Source organism: Triticum aestivum, chromosome 7D (genome assembly GCF_018294505.1).
Source record: "Triticum aestivum cultivar Chinese Spring chromosome 7D, IWGSC CS RefSeq v2.1, whole genome shotgun sequence".
Classification (NCBI taxonomy): domain Eukaryota; kingdom Viridiplantae; phylum Streptophyta; class Magnoliopsida; order Poales; family Poaceae; genus Triticum; species Triticum aestivum.
In genome coordinates this window covers 160,132,301-160,159,324 of record NC_057814.1, presented here as the reverse complement: position 1 = coordinate 160,159,324, position 27,024 = coordinate 160,132,301, and positions in this window count along the sequence as shown.

Below are 27,024 nucleotides of genomic sequence, written 5' to 3'. Positions count from 1 at the left end.
TTCTGAAAACCAAATGTGCAGTCTGTGTGCGAGAAGTCCGGTCAGCCCGCTCCGCCGATGCCAGTGATTGCTCCTGGGAGCACGGTGAGTTTAGTTTGAATGGACATTAGTTGGTAGTCTCAACATTTGAGTGTCGTAATGCTAACGAGACATTGAAAATGATCTTTGTTGCAGCTTAACTCCAGAAACGCATCGCACGATCCTTCTCCAGGTAGCGGCACTAGCCACCCCGGTCCTACACCTCCCTGATCACGGTAAGTTTCTCTAGTGTTTTGCTTAACAAATGCATAAAGACCTAGACTTAGCTTTATTTCCTCCAATATGCTTACCATAATGACCTAGAGTTAGCTTATTTTCCTCCAAAATGACCCATTTTACCTAGGTTAACTTATAAATGATGCAGTTCATCCAAGTTAGCTCAAAAATGACCCATTTCACCTAGATTAGCTCCTAAATGATCCATTTTACCTACATTAGCTTTAAAATGGCCCATTTCACCTACGTTAACTCCAAAATGACCCATCTTACCTAGGTTATCTCATAAACGATCCATTTCAACAAAGTTAGCTCATAAACGATCCATTTCAACTAAGTTAGCTCAAAAACGATCCTTTTGACCTAAGTGAGCTAAAAAACGACCCATTTCACCTTAGTTACCTAAAAAACGATCCATTTCAACTAAGTTAGCTCAAAAACGATCCATTTCAACTAAGTTAGCTCAAAAACGATCCATTTCTAACTTTCTTATTTTGCCATTTTGCAGATTTCACTATGTGCTGGATGGAGTGCTTGTTCTACTCTTCTTCTTCTTGTCTTCTCATTCTTGTCTTCTCATTCTAGTCACCTTAGCTATGGAGTGCTACTTTATGTATGGATGGAACTTCTTTATGTATGAAATGATGGATGGAACTTGTTTATGTATGAAATGGTGGATGGACCTTGTTTGTGTATGAAATGATGTATGAACTTGTTTATGTGATGAATGCCTGTGAAATATATCTATATGTCATATATATTTTCTGTGCAAATTGTGGGATTTAACAAAAAACAGAAAAAACAGACAATATGCAGGCTCTTTGCCGTCTGCCACCGACGGCAAAGAGCTCTTTGCCGTCCGCCGCAGACGGCAAAGAAGCCACGTGGCAGCCAACTGTGCTTCCTGGGAGCTGACCCATTTGGTCAGTTTGCCTACAGTGGCAGACGGCAAAGACTTTGCCGTCCGTGGCGGACGGCAAAGAACCTGCAGTTTGCCTACAGTGGCAGACGGCAAAGAACCTGGCATCTAGTGACGTGTAGATGACATCATAAGGCGGACGGCAAAGGTCTGCCGTTAGCCACTTAACGGACTAACAGCGCAAATATTGCCGTCCGCCCTCTTTGCCGTCCGCCGCAGACGGCAAAGATCCTTTGCCGTCCGCCGCCAGGAAGCAGACGGCAAAGAAGCTGTTTACCGTAGCCTTCTTTGCCGGAGCCTTTTGCCGTCCGCGGCTGACGGCAAAGGTCTTTGCCGTCCGCCTTTCGAGCCTTTGCCGTCCGCCATGGCAGACGGCAAAGTAGCTGTTTCCTGTAGTGATTTGCATTCATTTCTATTAATTTATATTGGGTATGACTATGACTGGATCTCTTTTACCATGAATTACAATGTCTAGTCAGTCCTTGATCTTTAAAGGTGCTCTGCATTTATGTTTTGCGGTCTCAGAAAGGGCTAGCGAGATACCATCTTGTTATATCATATTCTGATTGTTTTGAGAAAGTGTTGTCATCCGAGATTTATTATTATAACTCGCTAGTTGATTATGCTATTGATATGAGTAAACATGAGACCTGAGAATTATTGCAAACGTGGTTAGTTATAATCTTTGCTGAAAACTTGAATGCTGGCTTGATATATTTACAACAACAAGAGCAAACAGAGTTTGTAAAAGTTTTTCTTTTTCTCTTTCAGTTTGTCAACTGAATTGCTTGAGGACAAGCAAGGGTTTAAGCTTGGGGGCGTTGATACGTCTCCGTCATATCTACTTTTCCAAACACTTTTGCCCTTGTTTTGGACTGTAACTTGTATGATTTGAATGGAACTAACCCGGACTGACACTGTTTTCAGCAGAATTGCCATGGTGTTGTTTTATGTGCAGAAAACAAAAGTTCTCGGAAAGTCCTGAAACTCCACGGAACATCTTAGAAAAAATAATAAAAAATCGTCGCCGAAGATGAAGACCAGGGGGCCCACACCCTGTCCACGAGGGTGGGGGGCGCGCCCTCCCCCCCAGGCGCGCCCCCTACCTCGTGGGCCCCATGGAGACCTTCCAAAGCCAATTCCAACTCTATATTCGACTTCGGAGAGAAAAAAATCAGAGAGAAGAAATCATCGCGTTTTACGATACGGAGCCGCCGCCAAGCCCTAATCTCTCTCGGGAGGGCTGATCTGGAGTCCGTTCGGAGCTCCGGAGAGGGGGATTCGTCGTCGTCGTCATCATCAACCATCCTCCATCACCAATTTCATGATGCTCACCGCCGTGCGTGAGTAATTCCATCGTAGGCTTGCTGGACGGTGATGGGTTGGATGAGATTTATCATGTAATCGAGTTAGTTTTGTTAGGGTTTGATCCCTAGTATCCATTATGTTCTGAGATTGATGTTGCTATGACTTTGCTATGCTTAATGCTTGTCACTAGGGCCCGAGTGCCATGATTTCAGATCTGAACCTATTATGTTTTCATGAATATATGTGTGTTCTTGATCCTATCTTGCAAGTCTATAGTCACCTACTATGTGTTATGATCCGGCAACCCCGAAGTGACAATAATCGGGACCACTCCCGGTGATGACCATAGTTTGAGGAGTTCATGTATTCACTATGTGCTAATGCTTTGTTCCGGTTCTCTATTAAAAGGAGGCCTTAATATCCCTTAGTTTCCAATAGGACCCCGCTGCCACGGGACGGTAGGACAAAAGATGTCATGCAAGTTCTTTTCCATAAGCACGTATGACTATATACGGAATACATGCCTACATTACATTGATGAACTGGAGCTAGTTCTGTGTCACCCTATGTTATGACTGTTACATGACGAACCGCATCCGGCATAATTATCCATCACTGATCCGGTGCCTACGAGTTTTCCATATACTGGTTCTCGCTTATTTACTTTTCCGTTGTTACTGTTACAATAACTACAAAATACCAAAAACATTACTTTTGCTGTCTTTACTTTTGCTATCGTTACCACCACTATCATATTACTTTGCTACTAAACACTTTGCTGCAGATACTAAGTTTCCAGGTGTGGTTGAATTGACAACTCAGCTGCTAATACTTGAGAATATTCTACCCTCGAAAACTGTTGCGATCCCCTATACTTGTGGGTTATCAATGGTGCAACACTAATTGCGCCACATGGAACGTTTGACTGGTCTATTGATTGTGTCATCAACAAAATACGGAGTTGTACGGGTGAGCCAGTGACTGTATAATCATGACATGTATTTTTTAACACGGTATAGACGCAAGGGCTCATATATACGCGCAAGCACTCACCGCTATAAGCGCACACACGCAGACCCTACCCCTATGAGCACCTTCGAGAGAGTGAGCCAGCATATGATCTTGAGATTTTATGAAGTCACCATAGGTGCCTCATAGTCGAGTGGAACGTCTCCTCCCATTGAACGCACATCGCCAGAAAATACTAAAATTAACCCAGGATAAATGCAAGCACTGAGACTTTAACCCTGGTGGGCTCGAGAAACAACTGTTCTCCTAACCATCCAACCCCATGTTGGTTAGCACGACAAAATGTATATGGTGACCGTGATGAGCTTATTCTGAAGTCGAGTGACCATATCGTGCTTTCGCTTCAAATACAATGACCGTAAGTGTCGTCAACAAAATACGGAGCACGCATCAAATGCAAAGTCTGTCAATGTCATCAAGAAAATACGGAGACGTATCGTGAGCTAGATACCGTATGATCACCATGAGAATGTATACGGTGACCGTAATGAGCATATTCTGAACTCTAGTGATTGTATAGTGCTTTAGCTTGAAATACAGTGACCGTCATGCGTGAATGTGTCGTGGGCATGCATAGTTTTACAGGGCCGAGAGATAGTTTGTGTGCGTACGTGAAAGTGGTGTAGAAAGAGGGGATGTCCGGTGGAGACAAGGAGAGATATGCCCTTCGTTTCTCTTTCCCGTGACTAATATTTTAGGAGAATATATAAACATTCACAATGCAGAACAAATATTTTTGGATGCACCATGCAATTAACTTTCATGTATAAAATTGTACTATTGTATATGCTTATTTTCTTAGTGGCCGATTGCGTGTGTGGTGTGGTGGGCACATCATTTCTAATTGTGGTGGGTCAACATGAGGAATCATGGGTCGGTTCCATCCTACGCCACAGAGGTTGGATCGAGACGCGTTATACGAAGACCCATGTGGAGGACTCTGCATACAACACGAAGCTAGCTACCAGAGTCACGGAGGACTCTATCCCCACTGGTGATAAGCCGACTATATATGATTTGTAACCCTAGACCCCCAGTATGTTATAGAAGCTTGGGGGCTAGTTCGTCGATAGTATACACACACGCACAATGCCTGGTATTCACGTGTACTTTGTACACACCCCTATCACTAATATACAGTACCAAGAGTAGGCTTTTTCCTCAACTGCAAGGGTCCGAACTAGGGTAAAACTTTGCCTCGTATTACCATCTAGCCTAACAGTCAGGGATATCCTACCGAATGATATGATGGAATCATATCTGCCAACTACGAAGAGAGAGGTGTGTCTGGGGGGGGGCAATGTGTGCGAGAGAGGCCTAAAGATAATGTGCGTGCATGAGACACGTAGGCACATATATGTGCATATAGAGGGCTAGTAGAGACCGTGCGTGTGTATATACGCATGTGAGAGAAATGGTGTTTTCCAACTGAGATTAGTGAAAAGAGTGGTACATAGTAGTCAGAAAGAGAGAGAGATACAGAGAGAGCATGTGCGTGAGACTCCCCGACACCCCGAGAGAGATTGTGAGCATGTGTGAAAGAGAAATGTCGATGCATATAAAGTGTGTGCACTTATGCGGTAGATAGAGAGATATATAGCGCGTTTGTGAGAACGGGCCGAGGCATAGTGCATCTACGTGTAAAAGGCGGTTCTACGCATTAAATTAAAATATAAATGGCATTACTATTTTTGGATGAGATCATGAATTTTGCAAATTGCGTATGGACGAAAATCGGTCTATCAGACACCCATACTGTATTGAATTCTAGCATGTGCATGTGTTTATTTTATATTATCGATCCATAGAGTGAGAGCGGTTTGAAATACAGGCAATGGATGCTTTTGCAATTCATATATAAACATTAATTAGTGCACTCCATGTTGTTAGTGTGAAGCACTTTATACATTTGTCACTTGCATGGATACATTCCAAATTGCTAGCTACGAAATAGAATACATGTCGAATTCAACATAAAGGGGGTTTTGAAGATTCGAATTCATAGGAAGTGCATTCATCTATTTGAACCCGAGAAGGGATGTCTACAGAGAAGCTATTCTGGGCTCAATATCTGGGATCCGAACATCCAGTGCCCTTCAGCGACCAGCTAAAGCAGTTGGTTGAGCTGCACAGGTTGGCAGAGCTAGCCATGAAGGACTTGACAGTCCCGCTGTGGCCTGCCGATCCTATGCCTAGTAGCTACTTCGGACTTGTGCAGCGGCTTGTGAGTGCCTGTCCGCGGCTCGAAGCCGTGAAGCGGTCGGTCTGTATTGAAGGTGCGCGCATGGCCTTGGCCCGCGTCAAGACGCATTGGGCGAAGCTGGATGCCATGAAGTTGATGACCGAGGGACCGCCGGAGGGTAAGGAGCATCGTCGACTCGAGCACTATTTTGATGGTGTCCTGGAGGGGTCCCACCTTGTGGTAGAGCAATGTTCAAAGGATATCATATTCCCATGAGAACATGTGTATTAACTTGCCCTGTGATATGGAATGATGATGTTATGTAATATAATACTTGTTTATTTAAAATTTTACCCCCTGTGCGGCCGTTTATTAAATCTGAGGGTTGACCAGTCGTCGGCTTCTGCCCCCACGTAGATAGTACAGGGGTGTTCGGGATAAATTTAAACACTCTCTACTCCACATTCTGTTCCTTAAAGGAGGTGTTTAGCACAACGAACAAGGCAATCAGACTATGCGGCCTTTACCGCCCTCACTTAGCCATAGGAGTTTGACAATTGATAAAGTCGGCGAAGCCCCTGCTATTTGGAAGACCGAACCGGGGGCGCTATAGACGCCTAATCGGAAGAACCGATTCTTCGCAAGAAGAGGAAAAAATCTCCAACGATTTGGAACCTCTCGAACAGCTGACCAGCTCTCGCCACATCATGACAGTCAGTTTTCGGCTTTCTCTACTGAGGTGCTCGTCCGGAAGAACCGGGACATAATCGCAGTAGTTCTCCCTTTACTACCCTAGCCGATATAGGGGAACGTAAGGTAGTAAGCACAGGAGCCGGGCAACCCAACTATTGACCAAAGACATGATTCGGAGCCGATGCATGTAATGCTATAAGTTCGGGGTGCCAAACTATACTGTAAAAGTGTTTGGACTTTATTGCCGTAATGCGGGGCATAATGGAGCCCCTGGCGTGGTAATACGAACCATTGTGTACGTGTGCAAAGAGTGAGAAATACCAAGGTGAGGGAATAGGAAAATGAAATAACAAGCTGACGCTACCGTGTATTCACCATTGTGATGTTGCTAGGACATCGTGGCATACTTTGCACAAGTAATGCGATAAGCAAGTAAGGCTATTTAACATGCCGCATCCACTGGCGAGCTACGTGCGGGTATGAAAAGCAAGTATGGCAATCGTTGAGTAGAGACCACCTGGGGATTCCCTCGTGAGCCAGAGCTCCTTGCCTCCTTGGTATGTTCTGCAAGCGGGTTGTCCATATAAACCTCGAAAAGAGAAGAAAACTCGTAAAGAAGAAAAAGTAAAAGCGTGCGGATCCCAGGGTCGGTCGAGCCGTACAGTGGATCGCGAACGAGTTATGCCTCCGTCAATTCCCATGGGGTTTTGAGTGCGTAGTTTATGTACGCTTGGTATTAGTGCCATTGCCTCATCGGGGCTGGGACGGAGGTCAAATTGTTACTTCGGCTCTTGACGAGCCAAGCTGTCCTGCTGCAGTGTGGTCCGGACCCTCTTGATGGTGTCCAGGGGCTCGGCAGCCGGATTATAATGCTGCTTGAGAAGGCTGCTCTGTACTTCTACTGCTAGGGCGACAGTGTGCTCCTCTGTACGGAGGGAGCGTTCTGTATTTCCATTTACTGTAATGGTGCCACATGGACCGGGCATCTTGAGCTTGAGATAAGCGTAATGTGGCATCGCGTTGAATCTAGCGAATGCGGTTCGTCCGAGCAAGGCGTGATAGCCGTTGCGAAATGACGATATCGAAGATTAGTTCTTCGTTTCGGAAGTTATCCGGGGAACCGAATACTACCTCCAGCATTATTGAGCCCGTACAACGGGCCTCTATGCCTGGTATGACTCCTTTAAAGGTAGTCTTCGTGGGCTTGACCCGTGAGGGGTCGATGCTTATTTTACGTACTGTATCCTGATAGAGCAGGTTGAGGCTGCTACCGCCGTCCATTAGGACTCATGTCAGGTGAAATCTGTTGATGATTCGGTCCAGGACCAGTGCGGCTGAACCACCGTGGCGTATGCTGGTTGGATGATCTCGGCGGTCAAAGGTGACCGGAAATGACAACCACGGATTGAATTTTGGGGCGACTGGCTCTAATGCATAGACATCCCTAAGTGCGCGCTTGCGTTCCCTTTTGGGGATGTGTGTAGCGTATATTATGTTCACCGTTTTGACTTGAGGGGGAAATTTCTTTTGCCCCCTAGTGTTCGGCTGCCAGGGCTCCTCGTCATCGTCCTCGCTCTGTGATTCCCCTTCCTTGTTTCTGTTGTTTGCCTTGCAGGCTTGTTTAAAGACCCGACAATCTCTGTTAGTATGGTTGGCCGGTTTGTCTGTGGTGCCATGTATCTGGCAAGGACGATCGAGTATGCGGTCCAAGCTGGATGGTCCTCCGCTGCTCCTTTTATAGGGCTTCTTTCGCTGGCCGGACTTGGATCCACTGAATCCGGCGTGAACTGTAGTGTCATTGGTGCTATCGCCATTGCTTCGGCGTTTGTGTCTGTTGCGCCGGAGCTTGCCGGTGCTGTTGTTGGCCTCGGAGGGGCCTGTTTCGTTGGCTGTGTTTGTACTGCGAGCTAGCCAACTATCCTCTCCCGCACAAAAGCGGGTCATAAGTGCCGTGAGGGCTGCCATGGACCTCGGCTTTTCCTGGGCGAGGTGGTGGGCGAGCCATTCGTCCCGGATGCTATGCTTAAACGCCGCTAGGGCTTCAGCATCCGGACAGTCGATGATCTGGTTCTTTTTGGTTAGGAACCTAGTCCAGAATTTTTTGGCTGACTCTCCAGACTGTTGAACTATGTGGCTTAAGTCATCGGCATCGGGTGGCCGGACGTATGTACCTTGGAAGTTGTCGAGGAAGGCTTCTTCCAAGTCCTCCCTGCTGCCGATGGAGTTCTTAGGTAGACTATTTAGCCAGTGCCGAGCTGGCCCTTTGAGCTTTAATGGGAGGTATTTGATGGCGTCGAGGTCATCTCCTCAGGCCATATGGATGTGGAGAATAAAAGCTTCGATCCACACTGCGGGATCGGTTGTGCCATCGTATGACTCGATATTGACGGGCTTGAATCCCTCGGGGAATTCGTGATACGGTACTTCATCTGTGAAGTAGAGAGGGTGTGCGGCACCTCTGTATCGGGCCACGTCGCGGCGTAGCTCTGATGAATTTTGTCTGCGGCATTCGGCCCGGGCGTAGTCAGGTTTGTCACGTCTGAATAGGTAGCCGTTGTCGTGCCTCGAGGCACGTCCTCGCGATCCGTAGATTGATCTTGTATGTCCCGCTCTTCTGTCTAGGGTCTGTCGGAGGTCGTACGTGTGACCCCAAACTCTTCCGTCTCTATTTCTATGGGGCGGTGGGGCCGGCTGCTGTTTGGCCTGAGTTGCCGCATTATCCCGACCATGGGGTGGCCGGTCGACCGCCCTGTCTCGACCACGTGGTGGTCGTTTCGCATTACGCGAGGGAGATATGTGTTCCGGTGCCTCCTCATCGAATTGAGGTAGCAGTCTGCATTTCGGATATCTCTTGGCTGGGTGCTTGAGGTCGTATTCTTTGGCTGTCAGGACATCAGGCCATCTGTCGACGAGCAGATCTTCTTCATCTTGAAGCTGCTGCTGTTTCTTTTTCAGGCTCCTTGCAGTAGCTATGAGCTGAAGCGTAAAGCGCTCCTGCTCCAGAGGATCCTCAGGCACGATGACGTTTTCGTTGTCGAGGCTTGTCTCCTCCTCGGAGGGTGGACGGTAACTATCGTCCTCCGAGTCATCTTCTATGGCCTGTTCATCAGGGTTGTCTTGCATGTTGCCGTGTTCCTCCTATTCGGATGCAGCTCCTACAGGGTCTTCATTGTTTTTGGCGTCACCTGAAGTACTATTTTCTCTGGTGCCAGTGTTGCCATCCTTTGAGCGACGAGGCTTAGAACGATGCTTGGGGCGTCGGTGCTTGGACTTCTTCTTAGAGGTTTTATTCACATCTGGCTCTTCTTTGTCGTTGCCAGATCCTTTGGGTGTATCAACCATGTACACGTCGTACGAAGAGGTAGCCGTCCAATGTCCAGTGAATGGTGGGTCTTGGCCTTGCTCCTTATCGGCATCGTCGTCCATACCGTCGATGTGTTCGGAGCCATAGTCAAGCGCGTCGGTTAAGTCATCGACAGTGGCTATGAAGTGGGTGGCGGGTGGGAAGCAAAATTCCTCGTCATCTGTCTTTAGCTCGAACCGGACATAGTTCGGCTGTGAGTCCTTCTCCAAGGACAAATTATTTAAAGATTTTAGCACGTCACCCAAAGGCGAGTATTGGAAAACGTCAGCGGCGCTGAACTCGAAGATCGATAACCGATCTAGCTCGGTGTCCGCAGGCATACACAGTCCAGAACTTATAGCCGGAGACAAGTATGAAGTTCCATTAAAGCGAATATTGCAGGGCGTTGAGTCTGTGTGCGGCTCCAATGCCGTGGACTCTGCGGCCTCGGATGGCACGATCTGCTTTGGCTCTAACACCGTTGCAGCAGCAGGAACCATCTCCTGGGTGTGATCCGTTCCATTAAAGCGAGTTGGCCCGCAGTACGAAGCCGCCGAATACGAAGATTTGTCCGGGGAGGAAGGTTTCTCCCTGGACAACGTCATTACTGACGATCGAAGGGGCCATCGAGCCCTTTGCCGACGGCATAGTGGAACTCTCAATGAAAGCACCAATGTCGGTGTCAAAACCGGCGGATCTCGGGTAGGGGGTCCCGAACTGTGCGTCTAGGATCGATGGTAACAGGAGACGGGGGACACGATGTTTACCCAGGTTCGGGCCCTCTCTATAGAGGTAATACCCTAATTCCTGCTTGATTGATCTTGATGAATATGAGTATTACAAGAGTTGATCTACCACGAGATCGTAACGGCTAAACCCTAGAAGTCTAGCCTATATGACTATGGTAATGTGTATCTATCCTTTCCGAACTAACCCCTCCAGTTTATATAGACACCGGGCGAATCTAGGGTTTACATGGAGTCAGTTACATAAGAAGGAATCTACATAGTTGGTCGCCAAGCTTTCCTTCCACGCCAAGGAGAGTCCAATCCGGACACGAGTATGGTCTTCGGTCTTCATGTCATCACAGCACGTCAGTCCGGCCCATGGATAACAGGTCGGACGCCCGAGAACCCCTTAGTCCAGGACTCCCTCACCGGGGGCCATAGGTTTCACTAGTGGCTTATCTCAAGAGCATAAGTATTACGGTGGGTGAACGAATTACTGTCGAACAATTGATAGAATTGAGCATAGTTATGAGAATATCTAGGTATGATCATGTATATAGGCATCACGTCTGTGACAAGTAGACCGGCTCCTGCCTGCATCTACTACTATTACTCCACACATCGACCGCTATCCAGCATGCATCTAGAGTATTAAGTTCATAAGAACAGAGTAACGCTTTAAGCAAGATGACATGATGTAGAGGGATAAACTCATGCAATATGATATAAACCCCATCTTTTTATCCTTGATGGCAACAATACAATGCGTGTCGTTTCCCCTACTGTCACTGGGATCGAGCACCGCAAGATTGAACCCAAAGCTAAGCACTTCTCCCATTGCAAGAAAGATCAATCTAGTAGGCCAAACCAAACTGATAATTTGAAGAGACATGCAAAGATAACCAATCATACATAAAAGAATTCAGAGAAGATTCAGATATTGTTCATAGATAATATTGATCATAAAGCCACAATTCATCAGATCTCGACAAACACACCGCAAAAGAAGATTACATCGAATAGATCTCCAAGAGAATCGAGGAGAACTTTGTATTGAGATCCAAAGAGAGAGAAGAAGCCATCTAGCTAATAACTATGGACCCGAAGGTCTGAGGTAAACTACTCACACATCATCGGAGAGGCTTTGGTGTTGATGTAGAAGCCCTCCGTGATCGATGCCCCCTCCAGCAGGACGCCGGAAAAGGCCCCAAGATGGGATCTCATGGGTACAGAAGGTTGCGGCGGTGGAATTATGTTTTCGTGGTCGCTTCTGGTGGTTTGGGGGTACGTAGGTATATATAGGAGGAAGTAGTTCGGTGGAGCCACGAGGGGCCCACGAGGGTGGGGGGCGCCTAGGGGGAGGCGCGCCCCCCTGTCTCGTGGCCGCCTCGTTGGTTCCTTGACGTCCACTCCAAGTCCTCTGGATCACGTTTGTTCCAAAAAATCACACTCCCGAAGGTTTCATTCCGTTTGGACTCCGTTTGATATCCTTTTTCTACGAAACACTGAAATATGGAAAAAACAACAATTTGGGCTGGGCCTCCGGTTAATATGTTAGTCCCAAAAATAACATAAAAGTGTATAAATAAGCCCATTAAACATCCAAAGCAGAATATATAATAGCATGGAACAATAAAAAATTATAGATACGTTGGAGACGTATCAAGCATCCCCAAGCTTAATTCTTGCTCGTCCTCGAGTAGGTAAATGATAAAAACAGATTTTTTTTGATGTGGAATGCTTCTTAGCATAATTCTCAATGTAAATGTTTTTATTGTGGCATGAATATTTAGATCCGAAAGATTCAAGATAAAAGTTTAATGTTGAAACAATAATACTTCAAACATGCTAACCAAGCAATTATGTCTTATCAAAATAACATAGCCAAAGAAAGCTTATCCCTACAAAATCATATAGTTAGGCCATGTTTCAATATTGTCACACAAACGTTCTCATCATGCATAACCCCGATGACAAGCCGAGCAATTGGTTCATACTTTCAACGCGCTTCAGCCTTTTCAACTCTTACGCAATACATGAGCGCAAGCCATGGATATAGCACTATGGGTGGAGTAAAGTATAATGATGGGGGTTATGAGAGAAGACAAAAAGGTAGAAAGTCTCACATTGACGCGGCTAATCAATAGGCTATAGAGATGCCCATCAGTTGATATCAATGAGAGGAGTAGGGATTGCCATGCAACAGATGCACTAGAGCTATAAATATATGAAAGCTCAACAAAAGAAACTAAGTGGGTGTGCATCCAACTTGCTTGCTCACGAAGACCTAGGGAATTTTGAGGAAGCTCATCATTGGAATATACAAGCCAACTTCTATAATGAAAAATTTCCACTAGTATATGAAAGTGACAACATAGGAGACTCTCTATCATGAATATCACGGTGCTACTTTGAAGCACAAGTGTGGAAAAAGGATAGTAGCATTGTCCCTTCTCTCTTTTTCTCTCATTTTTTTCTTCTTTTTTCTTTTTTTCTTATTTTTTTTCTTTGGGCCTTCTTTCTTTCTTTCTTTCTTTGGCCTCTTTTTTTATTTAGTCCAGAATCTCATCCCGACTTGTGGGGGAATCATAGTCTCCATCATCATTTCCTCACATGGGACAATGCTCTAATAATGATGATCATCACACTTTTATTATTTACAACTCAACAATTACAACTCGATACTTAGAACAAAATATGACTCTATGTGAATGCCTCCGGCGGTGTACCGGGATATGCGATGAATCAAGAGTGACATGTATGAAAAAATTATGAATGGTGGCTTTGCCACAAAATACGATGTCAACTACATGATCATGCAAAGCAATATGACAATGATGAAGCGTGTCATAATAAACGGAACGGTGGAAAGTTGCATGGCAATATATCTCGGAATGGCTATGGAAATGCCATGATAGGTAGGTATGGTGGCTCTTTTGAGGAAGATATAAGGAGGCTTATGTGTGATAGAGCGTATCATATCACGGGGTTTGGATGCATCGGCGAAGTTTGCACCAACTCTCAAGGTGAGAAAGGGCAATGCACGGTACCGTAGAGGCTAGAAAATTGTGGAATGTTGAGAGTGCGTATAATCCATGGACTCACATTAGTCATAAAGAACTCATATACTTATTGCAAAAGTTTATTAGCCATCGAAGCAAAGTACTACTACGCATGCCCCTAGAGGGATAGATTGGTAGGAAAATACCATCGCTCGTCCCCGACCGCCACTCATAAGGAAAGCAATAAAAGAACACCTATGTGTCAAAATTGTCACACAACTTTTACCATACGTGCATGCTACGGGACTTGCCAACTTTAACACAAGTATTTCTCAATTTCACAATTACTCAACTAGCACACTCTAATATTACCACCTTTATATCTCAAAACACTTATCAAGTATCTAACTTCTCATGATATTCAACGAACTCAATATGGAAGATTAATTTCACAATTAAAGCAATTTACTATGCAGTTTAAGACTCTCAAAATAATATAAGTGAAGCATGAGATATCAATAATTTCTATAAAATACAACCACCGCCGTGCTCTAAAAGATATGAGTGAAGCACTAGAGCAAAAACTATATAGCTCAAAAGATATAAGTGAAGCACATAGAGTATTCTAACAAATTCCGAATCATGTGTGTCTCTCTCGAAAGGTGTGTACAGAAAGGATGATTGTGGCAAACTAACAAAAAGAGACTCAAATCATACAAGACGCTCCAAGCAAAACACATATCATCTGGTGAATAAAAATATAGCTCCAAGTAAATTTACCGATGGATGAGGACGAAAGAGGGGATGCCTTCCGGGGCATCCCCAAGATTTGGTTTTTGTTGTCCTTGGATTTACCTTGGGGTGCCTTGGGCATCCCCAAGCTTAGGCTCTTGCCACTCCTTGTTCCATAATCCATCAAATCTTTACCCAAAACTTGAAAACTTCACAACACAAAACTTAATAGAAAATCTCGTGAGCTCCGTTAGCGAAATAAAACAAAATACTACTTCAAAGTACTGTATTGAACTCATTCTTTATTTATATTGGTGTTAAACCTACTGTATTCAAACTTCTCTATGGTTTATAAGCTCTTTTACTAGCCATAGATTCATCAAAATAAGCAAACAACACACGAAAAACAGAATCTGTCAAAAACAGAACAGTCTGTAGTAATCAGATTTGTTTGAAAACTTCTGGAACTCCAAAAATCCTTAACAATTGGGACAACCTGGAATAATTACGTACTGATATACTGCAAAAAGAATCGGTAATTTATCACGCTCTGGTGAGTTTAAACAATTATATTCGTGAGCGCAAAGTTTCTGTCTTTTTCAGCAAGATGAAATAACTCTCATCCAAGAAGATCCTATTGGTTTAACTTGGCACAAACACTAATTAAAACACAAAAACAAATATAACCAGAGGCTAGATCAAAGATTTATTCCTAAACAGAACCAAAAAGCAAAAAACTAAAAATAAAATTGGGTTGCCTCCCAACGAGCGCTATCGTTTAACGCCCCTAGCTAGGCATAAAAACAAGGATAGATCTAGGTATTGCCATCTTTGGTAGGCAATCCATAAGTGGCTCTCATAATAGATTCATATGGTAATTTAATTTTCTTTCTAGGGAAGTGTTCCATGCCTTTCCTTAATATAAATTTGAATCTAATATTTCCTTCCTTCATATCAATGATTGCACCAATCGTTCTAAGGAAAGGATTGAATCTATATCAAGAACAATGAAATCTACGGGCACATAATTCCTATTTGCAACAATAAGAACATCATTAATTCTTTCCATAGGTTTCTTGATAGTGGAATCCGCAAGATGCAAATTTAAAGAGCAATCATCAAATTCACGTAAACCTAACAAATCACACAAAGTTTTGGGAATCGTGGAAACACTAGCACCTAAATCACACAAAGCATATCATTCATGACTGTTAATTTTAATTTTAATTGTATGTTCCCATTCATCATAAAGTTTTCTAGGGATAGAAACTTCCAACTCAAGTTTTTCTTCATAAGATTGCATCAAAGCATCAATGATATGTTTAGTAAAAGCTTTATTTTGACCATAAGCATGCGGAGAATTGAGAACGGATTGCAACAAGGAAATACAATCTATCAAAGAGCAATTATCATAATTAAATTCCTTGAAATCCAAAATAGTGGGTTCATTGCTATCTAAAGTTTTAACCTCTTCAATCCCAATTTTACCAATTTTTGCATCAAGATCTAAAAACTTCGAATTTTTGGGATGCCTTTTAACTAAAGTTGACTCATCTCCAGTCCCATCATTATCAAGATTCATATTCCAAAACAAAGATTTAATAGGGGACACATCAATAACTTTTAGATCTTCATCTTTATTCTCATAAAAAAATTCCGGTTTAGCGGCCATCTTATTGACTAAGGTGGCCTGCTTATCCGAGATTTCAGCTATTAATTTTTCGAGATGAGCAATCTGAGATTTCAAACCATAAAATTGTTTAGACATATCATCGAGCTCTTTATTCATGTACCCCATAAAGCCTTTTTGTTCCTTAAGCTCGTTTCTAAAGAAATTATTATGCTCAAATTGTAAAGTCATAGAACTTCTGACGTTGCTTTCAATCTCTTCTAACCTTTTAAGGTGAAGATCACCAAATCTAGGTAGATCCATCGTGACAAGCAAGCAATCCAAGACACGAGCAAACAAGAAGCAAGCGAAAAAGAGGGCGAATGGAAAAGAGAGGGTGAATAAAACGGCATGGGCGAAGCGGGGGAGAGGAAAACGAGATGCAAATGGAAAATAATGTAATGCGAGGGATAAGAGTTTGTGATGGGTACTTGGTATGTCTTGACTTGTGTAGACTCGGCAACGGCGCCAAAAATGGCTTGTTGTTGGGAGTCGAATCTTTACTTGACTTGGTGCACACCTCCCCAGCAACGGTGCCAGAAATCCTTCTTGCTACCTCTTGAGCACTGCGTTGGTTTTCCCTTGAAGAGGAAAGGGTGATGCAGTAAAGTAGCGTAAGTATTTCCCTCAGTTTTTGAAAACCAAGGTATCAATCCAGTAGGAGGTCACGCTCAAGTCCCTTGCACCTACACAAACAAATAAGAACCTCGCAACCAACGTGATAAAGGGGTTGTCAATCCCTTCACGGTCACTTACGAGAGTGAGATCTGATAGAGATGATAAGATAATATTTTTGGTATTTTTATGATAAAGAGTAAAAGTAAAGAAAGCAAAGTAAACAGCAATGAAAATAACGGGAGATTAATATGATGGAAAATAGACCCGGGGGCCATAGGTTTCACTAGTGTCTTCTCTCAAGAGCATACGTATGACGGTGGGTGAACGAATTACTGTCGAGCAATCGATAGAATTGAGCATAGTTATGAGAATATCTAGGTATGATCATGTATATAGGCATCACGTCCGTGACAAGTAGACTGACTCCTACCTGCATCTACTACTATTACTCCACGCACCAACCGCTATCCAGCATGCATCTAGAGTATTAAGTTCATAAGGACGGAGTAACGCTTTAAGCAAGATGACATGATGTAGAGGGATAAACTCATGCAATATAATATAAACCCCATCTTTTTATCCTCGATGGCAACAATACAATACGTGTCGTTTCCCCTACTGTCACTGGGATCGAGCACCGCAAGATTGAACCCAGAGCTAAGCACTTCCCCCATTGCAAGAAAGATCAATCTAGTAGGCCAAACCAAACTGATAATTCGAAGAGACTTGCAAAGATAACCAATCATACATAAAAGAATTCAGAGAAGATTCAAATATTGTTCATAGATAATCTTGATCATAAACCCACAATTCATCGGATCTCAACAAACACACCGCAAAAGAAGATTACATCGAATAGATCTCCAAGAGAATCGAGGAGAATTTTGTATTGAGATCCAAAGAGAGAGAAGAAGACATCTAGCTAATAACTATGGACCCGAAGGTCTGAGGTAAACTACTCACACATCAGCGGAGAGGCTATGGTGTTGATGTAGAAGCCCTCCGTGATCGATGCCCCCTCTGGCAGGACGCTGGAAAAGGCCCCAAGATGGGATCTCACAGGTACAGAAGGTTGCGGTGGTGGAATCAGGTTTTCGTGGTCGCTTCTGATGGTTTGGGGGTACATAGGTATATATAGGAGGAAGAAGTAGGTCGGTGGAGCCACGAGGGGCCCACGAGGGTGGAGGGCGCACCTGGGGGGTAGGCATTCCCCCTGCCTCGTGGCCGCCTTGTTGGTTGCTTGACGTCCACTCCAAGTCCTCTGGATCACGTTTGTTCCAAAAATCACGCTCCCGAAGGTGTCATTTCGTTTGGACTCCGTTTGATATCCTTTTTCTGCAAAACACTAAAATAGGCAAAAAACAACAATTTGGGTTGGGCCTCCGGTTAATAGGTTAGTCCCAAAAATAATATAAAAGTATATAAATAAGCCCATTAAACATCCAAAACAGAATATATAATAGCTTGGAATAATAAAAAAATTATAGATACGTTGGAGACGTATCAAACGCCGTTAAGCTATTGGGTCCGGTTTTGGATCCGATAACCCGTTAACAGCCCCGACCAATGGGGATTTTCCACGTGTAAAATCATCATTGGCTGGAGGAAACACGTGCCGGCTCACTTTTAGGACAGATGTCATCCACTCATTGGACCCAAAGCGCCTATGATACGTCGACACGTGTCACGACCCAACAGAGGCCCATTCCTGTGAAAAGGCCGGCCCGTTTGACTTGGTCAAAAGGTGGCGGGCCAGCCCATGGCAAGCCTGTTAACGGCCTGTTTGCATATAGCCCATTTACAACCCGCTAACCCAGGTCCCGTTTACGGCCTATCCGAATTAGGCCCAGTAGAGTCATCTGGGCCGTCCAATATAATTCTAGCCCGTTTTAACTTCTGGCCCATGTATGTCCCATGACGTCCTTCGGCCCATATGAGGCCCTTATTACTCTCGGCCCATTAACGACCCGTGGTAAAACTGGCCCATAATGAACAGTGTATCACTTTATACCCATTAACGGCACGTGGTGAAACTGGCCCGTAATGAATAGTGTATCACTTTATACCCATTAACGGCCCATTATTCCGTTGGGCCGTTTCCAGCCCATGTTATGTTTCGGCCTTCTCGGGGCCCATTTATTCTTGGGCTCCTTTCCACATTCGTTTACTTACGGCCCGTTACTGTCATTTTCTGCTTGTGGGCCAAATTCAGCCCGTGGTTACAGTCGGCCCGTTTGTGGCCCGTTAATATGTTGGGCAATTTTCATAGCGTCATCAAAATACGGTCGATTAACGACGGCCCATTATGGTCTAGCCCATTTATGGCCATAATGTGGTCTATTATTGGCCCATGTTTGCCCAACCGATCATAAGCCCGTGGAAGGCCCATTGATGAAACGGCCCATAGAAGGCCCATTGTGTCTACGGCCCTTATAAGGCCCATTGTTTCTACGCCACGTAGAAGGCCCATTGTTTCTACGGCCCTTAGAAGGCCCATTGTTTCTACGGCCCATAGGAGGCCCATGTTAACTACAGCCGGTGGGCATCAAAGTTCGCCACTAGTGAAAATATAGGGAACACCCTACACTATACAAAAATGGCTTGCTGTTTTCTTCAACCGGTGGTTGCACGTTAAGAACAAATTTTGTATCGGGCCAAAACAAATTACAACTATAAAACAAAAGGAAGGTTGGCATAAAAGTTAACAGTCTAGCAGATAAATGCACCACCAGAAGTTCAGTTCATTTGACCTGACTGTTACGTTTTCATGCTGTATTGTCCGATGGAGCACCATAACCTTCGCCTTCAGTTCTCCTAGGCTCCTGAACAACATAGCAAATGTCTGATAGTCTGGTTTAAAACCATGCATAACTTGACAACATCGAACAATGTCTCTCCTTGTTTCACAAAGGGTCTCTGTTAGGGAATGGACTTGTGTCTGGAGCGCAGATACAACATTGTTTTGAGCTTGCATATCTTGATCATGAGGCAGTTTGGATGAGATTGCCTTAACAACCAAGCCAGTATTACGCAGGAACGTGCTTTTGGCACTGTTAGTGGACAGGTACTGACCCACTGCAGCAAGAGTTGACATTGCGGTTATAGTTTCCTCGCCACCTTCAGAAGGTGGCGGTTCCACCATTTTTTCCATAGCTCGCTGAAAAGTTGTGGTTTTACATTAGTAGTACCAGAATAGAAGATATTAAGGAGGTATTAAAACCAAACAAAATAGCTTTGGTCTATATACAAAACTTATTCTGGTGAACCCATGTAAAATAATAGTTGTATTTTATTGCAAAGTACATAATAAAACCAGGTTCCAAACATATGACCATGTACCATCGCTAATGTATTGTCTATTTCTTCACATTGTATTGAGGGATAAGGATAAAGAGACGAAGTTTATAATACGGTAAGCATAGTATGACATCATTCATATCACAAAACAACTGAGAACAGACCAACAGGCAATTGTAACATCGTGTGGGCAAGTCCAGCACGGAACTAGATTACAGGTCAAGATGAAAGGAACATTGCTCCTCTCTTTTAAACCTTGTAAGGTGCAATGATACGCTAAGACAATTGTGTATAAAATTGAAAAGAGTAATAGACATTGGCTGCAAACCATGTAGTTGAAGGCACAAGTCAGATTAAGTAGTAGTTAAAAGGCATGAGGATTAAGGACTTACAAGAGCGGCTTTGACTGGTGTAGTCATGCCCTTCTTCTTGCTGGTGTGACTGTCCCTGAAGATTTCCACAGCATTTGGTTCAGGTACTTTTTTGTCCTTGCGGGCTTTCCTCTGCATTTGGAACAATTCAATATAGATATGATAATATGGTACAGCGAAAAGAGTGAAACAACAGCTAATTACAAGAGCCTAGCAGTGTGCAATATAGCTACGAGATCCTGTCGTCTGTTGGAATTTCACTTTCGTACGGTTGGCCTTGTTCCTTGAAGAGTTCACCTACAAGAACATAGATTTGTTGGCACATGCGTAAATAGGACTTCAACATGTGATCTGATGACATATATATAATGTACCTGATACTTTGGATCGGACCAGTGTTTAACGAGGCCTCTCCAGTCTTCATCAGATATATTTTCCACTGGAGATGTTTGGGGAAGTTCACTGTTAGCCTTGCCTTCAAAGTGAGTTTTCCTCAAGTTATACCGTTATTGTCGCAGAGCAGACTTGAAAACATTTGTGCAAGCTTGTCTGGTTGCATCATCTTGGCTATCCAACTTGAACCTCATCTGTTGAAAATTATGGGAGTCTCATTATCAGCAACCTAGAAAGTATTGGACAGAGCAAGACGATATTACTAGTTTCCATACATAACCATACTTACAGATAAATGATCGAGGAAGGTGTTGAACTGGGTTTCTTGTTTGTCATTCCTGTACAGAATCCATGTTGGGAGGATACGTACATGACACCTAACAGCAACCGCTGCATCTGATACTAACTTGGCTGACTCTGTAGCATCACGTGGCCTTTTTAAACCTGCCTCAAAACGGATCTCCATACTTCCTCCTCTAGATTTAGTTAACCTATCGAGCATTATCCCTGATGTTTCTTTCCTCCTGCACCTAGGTGCTAGTCCAACAACGAACATAGGAAGTGTTAGTGTACATCAAACTGTGAGACTACATATAAAGAAGCATGCAACTGTAACTTGACTCCAGCAACTACCTTCTTCCTGTTGAAGCTCACAAAGTTCATCTGATCTTGCCAACCCATCTTGTGTCAAGAGTGCTTTGGAAGTAGTGTCAGGTGGCAAATGAGCTTGGGAACGTGCTGCTAGCTGAGTTGACCAACGAGTAAATCGTGCAGCTGGTGGTAATGTGGAAGGTGTTGCAACAACTAGGGTTGTCTCTACTTGTTTGGTGGCAGCTATTTGTTTTTTTTGGCTTGTTTTGCTGCTCGTGTAGCACGGGATACCCTGTCGGTACGATTTTCCACTGGACTTTGACCTTCTATTGCACCATCAGTACCAGCAGAATCTGCAGGATTGTTCCGCTTCCCTTTCCCTGTTGTTCTGTCTTGCTTCCTCTTTCTCTGTGCCATGTTAAGTCAAGCCGACAAGAAAAATGAATAACAATTTAGTTCTTCAGAACAAATGTACTTTGATGTAAGCACATGGTGTGATAGACAAATATTGTATGTTCTAGAAATAGGAACACGTGTCTTAGTCACAAGTACAATGTGTAAAGTAAGAAGATGAAATTCAACAAAATTAGAAGCAATACAAGCTAGACATCATACATAACATGCAACCACATATAACAGTGCCAAATTAGAGGGAGCACCTGTGAAGGTGCACTAGGGGAGACGTGCTCATCACCAACACAGCTACGTTGAGTGTCTATGCATGTGTTGTCTTGGAAATCATCTTGGGGGGATGGAGGACTAGAATCTGTAGAGGCCCTCCATTTGGAAGGAGCACCTTCATCCGCTGCCTTGCTAACTTCCTTCCGCTTTATTGATTTTGAATTGTCAAGCAAAACCGATAAGAAAAAGCAATAAAATTCACTCTTCAAAACTCATTCGTGCATGATACTGACAATCACTACTTTTATGTAAGGCAAACAGATGATTCCAGGATGGAATAATATGAAAAATAGGATGGCATGGAATATTCACAACTGTTTGTGTAAACTAAGCAGAAACCATTTCACCGAATAAGAAGCAATGCAAGCTAAACACCACGTGAAAGATGCAACCAATATGACTCTGCCAAGTTAAAAGTGTCCCATCATAAATGGCATTTCAACAAATTAGAAGCAGCGCATGCTATAAATCATATCAAAGATGCAACTAATATCACACTGCATATACTGAAGGTGTCTCACATATTGATTTATGCGGGATACAATAAAACAATAGTTTTATGTGAGGACATGCTTATTAGACAGATGTACTATGTACTAAATACAGGAAGGCATGTCACATTAACAGGTATAATGTATAAGCTAAGCAGAATAGCACATGCAGTTTAACCAGATTGGAAGAATTACAATCTAGACACCATATGCAACATGCAACCACATATCACGCTGCCAAGTTAGAGCAAGCACTTGCGATGCTAGTGTAGGGGAAATGCGGTAATCAACTATAGAGATGCGTTCACTATCTTCATCTAGCCTTGTTGTTTCTTGAGAATCATGACGGGAGGCTGACGCTGCATTCTTTAAATGAGGAGTAATCCACTTGCCTGACTCCCTCATCATAAGTGATTGATGAGGGATACACAAGAACATTAGTTTGATGTAAGAACATGGTTAATACACAGATGTACTAGTATGTACCAAAAACAGAAAGGCATGTCATATTCAAAGGTATAATGTGTAAGCTAAGCAGATGCAATTTAACCAAATTGGAAGCAATACAAGCTAGACATCTGGCTGGAGTGGTGAGCATGATCATCTAGGACCTGATAGCCTGGTGGGAGGCGGGCTACTTCGCCACCATCGCGGCTTTTTAGTTGGCTTCCAGGTGATGCCTCTCTTTGCTGGGCTTGTCACTGGCTCGGCCAGTGCCCTGACTAGCTATTTGTCTTCTGGTGCTCACGGGATGGAGGTTCATGTAAAAAATATATTTCCTTATCTTAATAAAGACCGACTTCGGCCTTTCGAATACAAGCTAGACACCATATGGAACATGCAACCACATATGACACCGCGAAGTTAAAGCAGGCACCTGGGATGGTGGTTCATTGTGAGCGGGGTCATCAACTCCAGAGCTACGTTTACCGTCTCCATCTGCTGACACTGCACCTATTATAAGGCTGAAACGTGTCTGGCCTATCCGCGTACGACGCTGGAGCGACTTCTCTATTTTCTTTTTTGCTTCTCTCATAGCAGCAGAGTCTGAAATACCCTTGCATAAAAACACAATAGTGAGAGTATGGGTGAAGTGTGTGCAGAACTAGTGCACTGTAAAAGTAGCAGATAGCAGGTGGCTGAAAAATAAATGACAGGAGACATATGATAGCTCTACAACATTGCATGGCAAAAAAAATTAGATTCTACTCCGTATGATTTGTTAATATATGAGCACAGGAAATGCAGGTACTCCTCCAGCACACCACACATGTGGTCATATCAAGATAACAGTCGACTGAAAATAAATAGGTCAGTCGATTTTTTTAATGAACCGTCCAATCTATAAGGAACGGGCAGATGGCCTTCGTCTACCTCCCGCCAGTCACTGTTGACGATCTTTCTCGAACCGCCAACGACCAACCGTCCCAGATCCCTGCCTCCGCCGCCCGCCCTCCCCTCGACCTCACACCACCACCGTGCTTGGCAGCGCCTAAGGGAGTCCTGGATTAGGGGGTCCTCGGACAACCGGACTATATCCTTTGGCCGGACTGTTGGACTATGAAGATACAAGATTGAAGACTTCGACCCATGTCTGGATGGGACTCTCCTTGGTGTGGAAGGCAAGCTTGGAAATACGGATATGTAGATCACCTCCCTTGTAACTGACTCTGTGTAACCCTAGCCCCATCCGGTGTCTATATAAACTGGAGGGTTTAGTCCGTAGGACAACAACAATCATACCATAGGCTAGCTTCTAGGGTTTAGCCTCTACGATCTCGAGGTAGATCAACTCTTGTAATACTCATATCATCAAGATCAATCAAGCAGGAAGTAGGGTATTACCTCCATCGAGAGGGCCCGAAGCTGGGTAAACATCGTGTCCCCCGCCTCCTGTTACCATCCGCCTTAGACGCACAGTTCAGGACCCCCTACCCGAGATCCGCCGGTTTTGACACCAACATTGGTGCTTTCATTGAGAGTTCCACTGTGTCGTCATCATAAGGAAGGATGGCTCGTCTCGTTATCAGGGACATCATCACATATGGGGGAGCCCTGGCTGTAGGCCAAACTCTCCGACTAGGCAGCTTCGTCATGACCGCCCGTTCGGCTGCTGCGCCGACGATGACTTCTCGGGTCATCGAAAACAGCCTCCACATCGGCTCAGAACTTACCGAGCGGATGAATCCAATGGAGCTCTCCTCTTTAAACGAGCTCTAGGATTGCATCGCCGCTTTGGGAGTTGCTACGGACTATGATCGGATTAGGCTTAAACCCGACCAAAGGGAGATTAGCTCTCCGCCGGTCACCCATCAGATAGCGGTGGTGGAGGAGCACTAGTGCAGAACCGGGCTTTAGCGCCGGTTCGTAAGGGTCTTTAGTGCCGGTTCTACAACCGACCGGCACTAAAGAGTGGATACTAAAGCCCCCCCTTTACTACCGGTTCGGCACGAACCGGCGCTAAAGAACCACCACGTGGCACGAGCCAGGCCCAGGTGCTGGTAGACCATTAGTACCGGTTGGTAACACCAACCGGTACTAAATGTTTGGGGGGGGGTTTGTTTTTATTTTTTATTTTCCATTAATTTTGTGTTTTCCATTTAATTCTTTTTTGTTTGCTGGTATTATATGATACTACATATTGTACACGTTATGCATATATATAAATAGATTTTCGCATACAACTACATATATATATATATATAAATATATCATCGAATGTCTCACGACCAACACCATTAATTATTCACACATACACATGTATATATATATATACTATTTCTCCTACATGTTGTCTTGGTGCCTTCGGAGCACGATGACAAGTGGTTCATGGGGGCGGTAGCGGGTAATAGTATTCTCCTTTGGGATCTATGACCTGGTCGAGCAAAAATCCCGCTATTTCCTCTTGAAGTGCTCGCATGCGCTCCGTTGGTAGGAGCTTGTCCCGCACGTCATGGAACTGTTAAGAAGGAGATCAATATCAATAATCATGTAAAAATCGTGAATAGTGTTCTGTGAAATGTACCCATTGCTGTCTATCAGATTTGCTCCTTTCGGACGCCATCATGCGGATGTTCTCGCAAACGTAGAATGCACACACATCACGCCCCGGCGCCTGCTTCATTGCCTTTACGAGAATTGAATTTAATCAGGTAATAATTAATCAAGCATGATAATTAATTAATGGTATTGAAACAAGAATTAAAGAGATGGTAGCTAGCTAGCTAGCTGGTACTAGTTAATTACTTACTATGGGTCGATACCAAAACAGCTTTTTTCTCCATTTTCCTGGAGTCACCTTGATGAACTTTGCCCAAGCCCTGCCCGCCGAAAAACAAAATTTATTAAATAGTTCATATCAGGAAATGAGGAACCTAAATAGGCCGAGATATAGTTAATAATGATTGAAATTACCTGTTGACTATCCCCTTCATGATGGTGTAGTCACTTTCTTCTTTAAGTAGTGAGTCCAGTACTTCTACTTTTCCTTCCTCCACTTTAATGTCTACCAAGACCCAGTGGTAACTGCATGCGCACACGTTTTCATGTCTTAATTAAGCGGGCATGTGCACAACACTAATCAACTACCCTAAACCCTATACACTTAATTAAGCAGGCATGTGCACAGTAAGCAAAAACAGAATTTGTAGTACAAGACAGTGTGACTCACAGGAAGTTGTAAGGAAGTAGTATATCTTCATTGGTATTGAGGCGCTTCAAGAACTCTAGCATGCTTTCCTCTAAACTTGTTCGATAAATTTCAAGATTCCATGTGTATTCATTAATGGTATTTGGGTCAATGAACCCAATGCCATAGCGTCCAGCTTTTTTCATTTCATACATCTTCATCCTGCATAATACCACAGAAAAGAATATAGTGAGGATAATGACAGGTAATGATAGATTGATCAAAATGATCACTACAGCTAGCTTGAGACTTAAATTACAGAAAGAAATCACTTACAGACAATAGCAACTGACGATAGATTTGTCGAGTGCATCTTGATGGAATAACTAAAATAGTTCTGAATACTCAACGGACACAACTTTCTCATGGAAGTAATGCTCCTCCTTGACATTCACCATGAGGGACTCTCGATTGGAAATCTTGGTAATGTTCATGTACCACTGATGCAATTCATACATTCTCGTTGGGAGTTTCTTGACCTCGTCGGGCTTGACCAAAGGTTGGCCCCGGACATATTTCCGTTTTATTTCCTCCTCTCTAAGCGGAGACATGGGCTTGATTTCGAGGAGTTGTCCAACAGTGATATTGAGCATTTCAGCCTGCATTATATGCTCCTCGGTTATTACCACATTGCCCAGCTGGGGAACGTTAACGGTTTGCCCACATTTATATAGGGCGCGTGTACGCTCATGTGCTGTTGGCACAACAAGCGGGGGGATCGATTGCGCTGCCTGTTCTCCCAGCTGGGGAATGGTTTTCCCGCATTTTTGGACATCTGCTTGTTGGATCGAGCTCGAGCTCGCTTCTCTCTGTAGTCGTGCTCGATGTGCCTTCCTGATTTGGCGCTCATAGTCCGAGTCAACAGGCTTGGGAGCTGGTTTTCTTGCCATATGAATAAAGTGGTCAATAACTTCCTCAGGCACTTTCTCCCTTGGCGGCGGTGCCGGTGTCGGTCCAAAATGGGCGTCCACTTCGGCCCGCACTACGGCTTCATTTTGCTCCTTGGTCATGTCGTAAGGCCTCAGAGGAAGAGG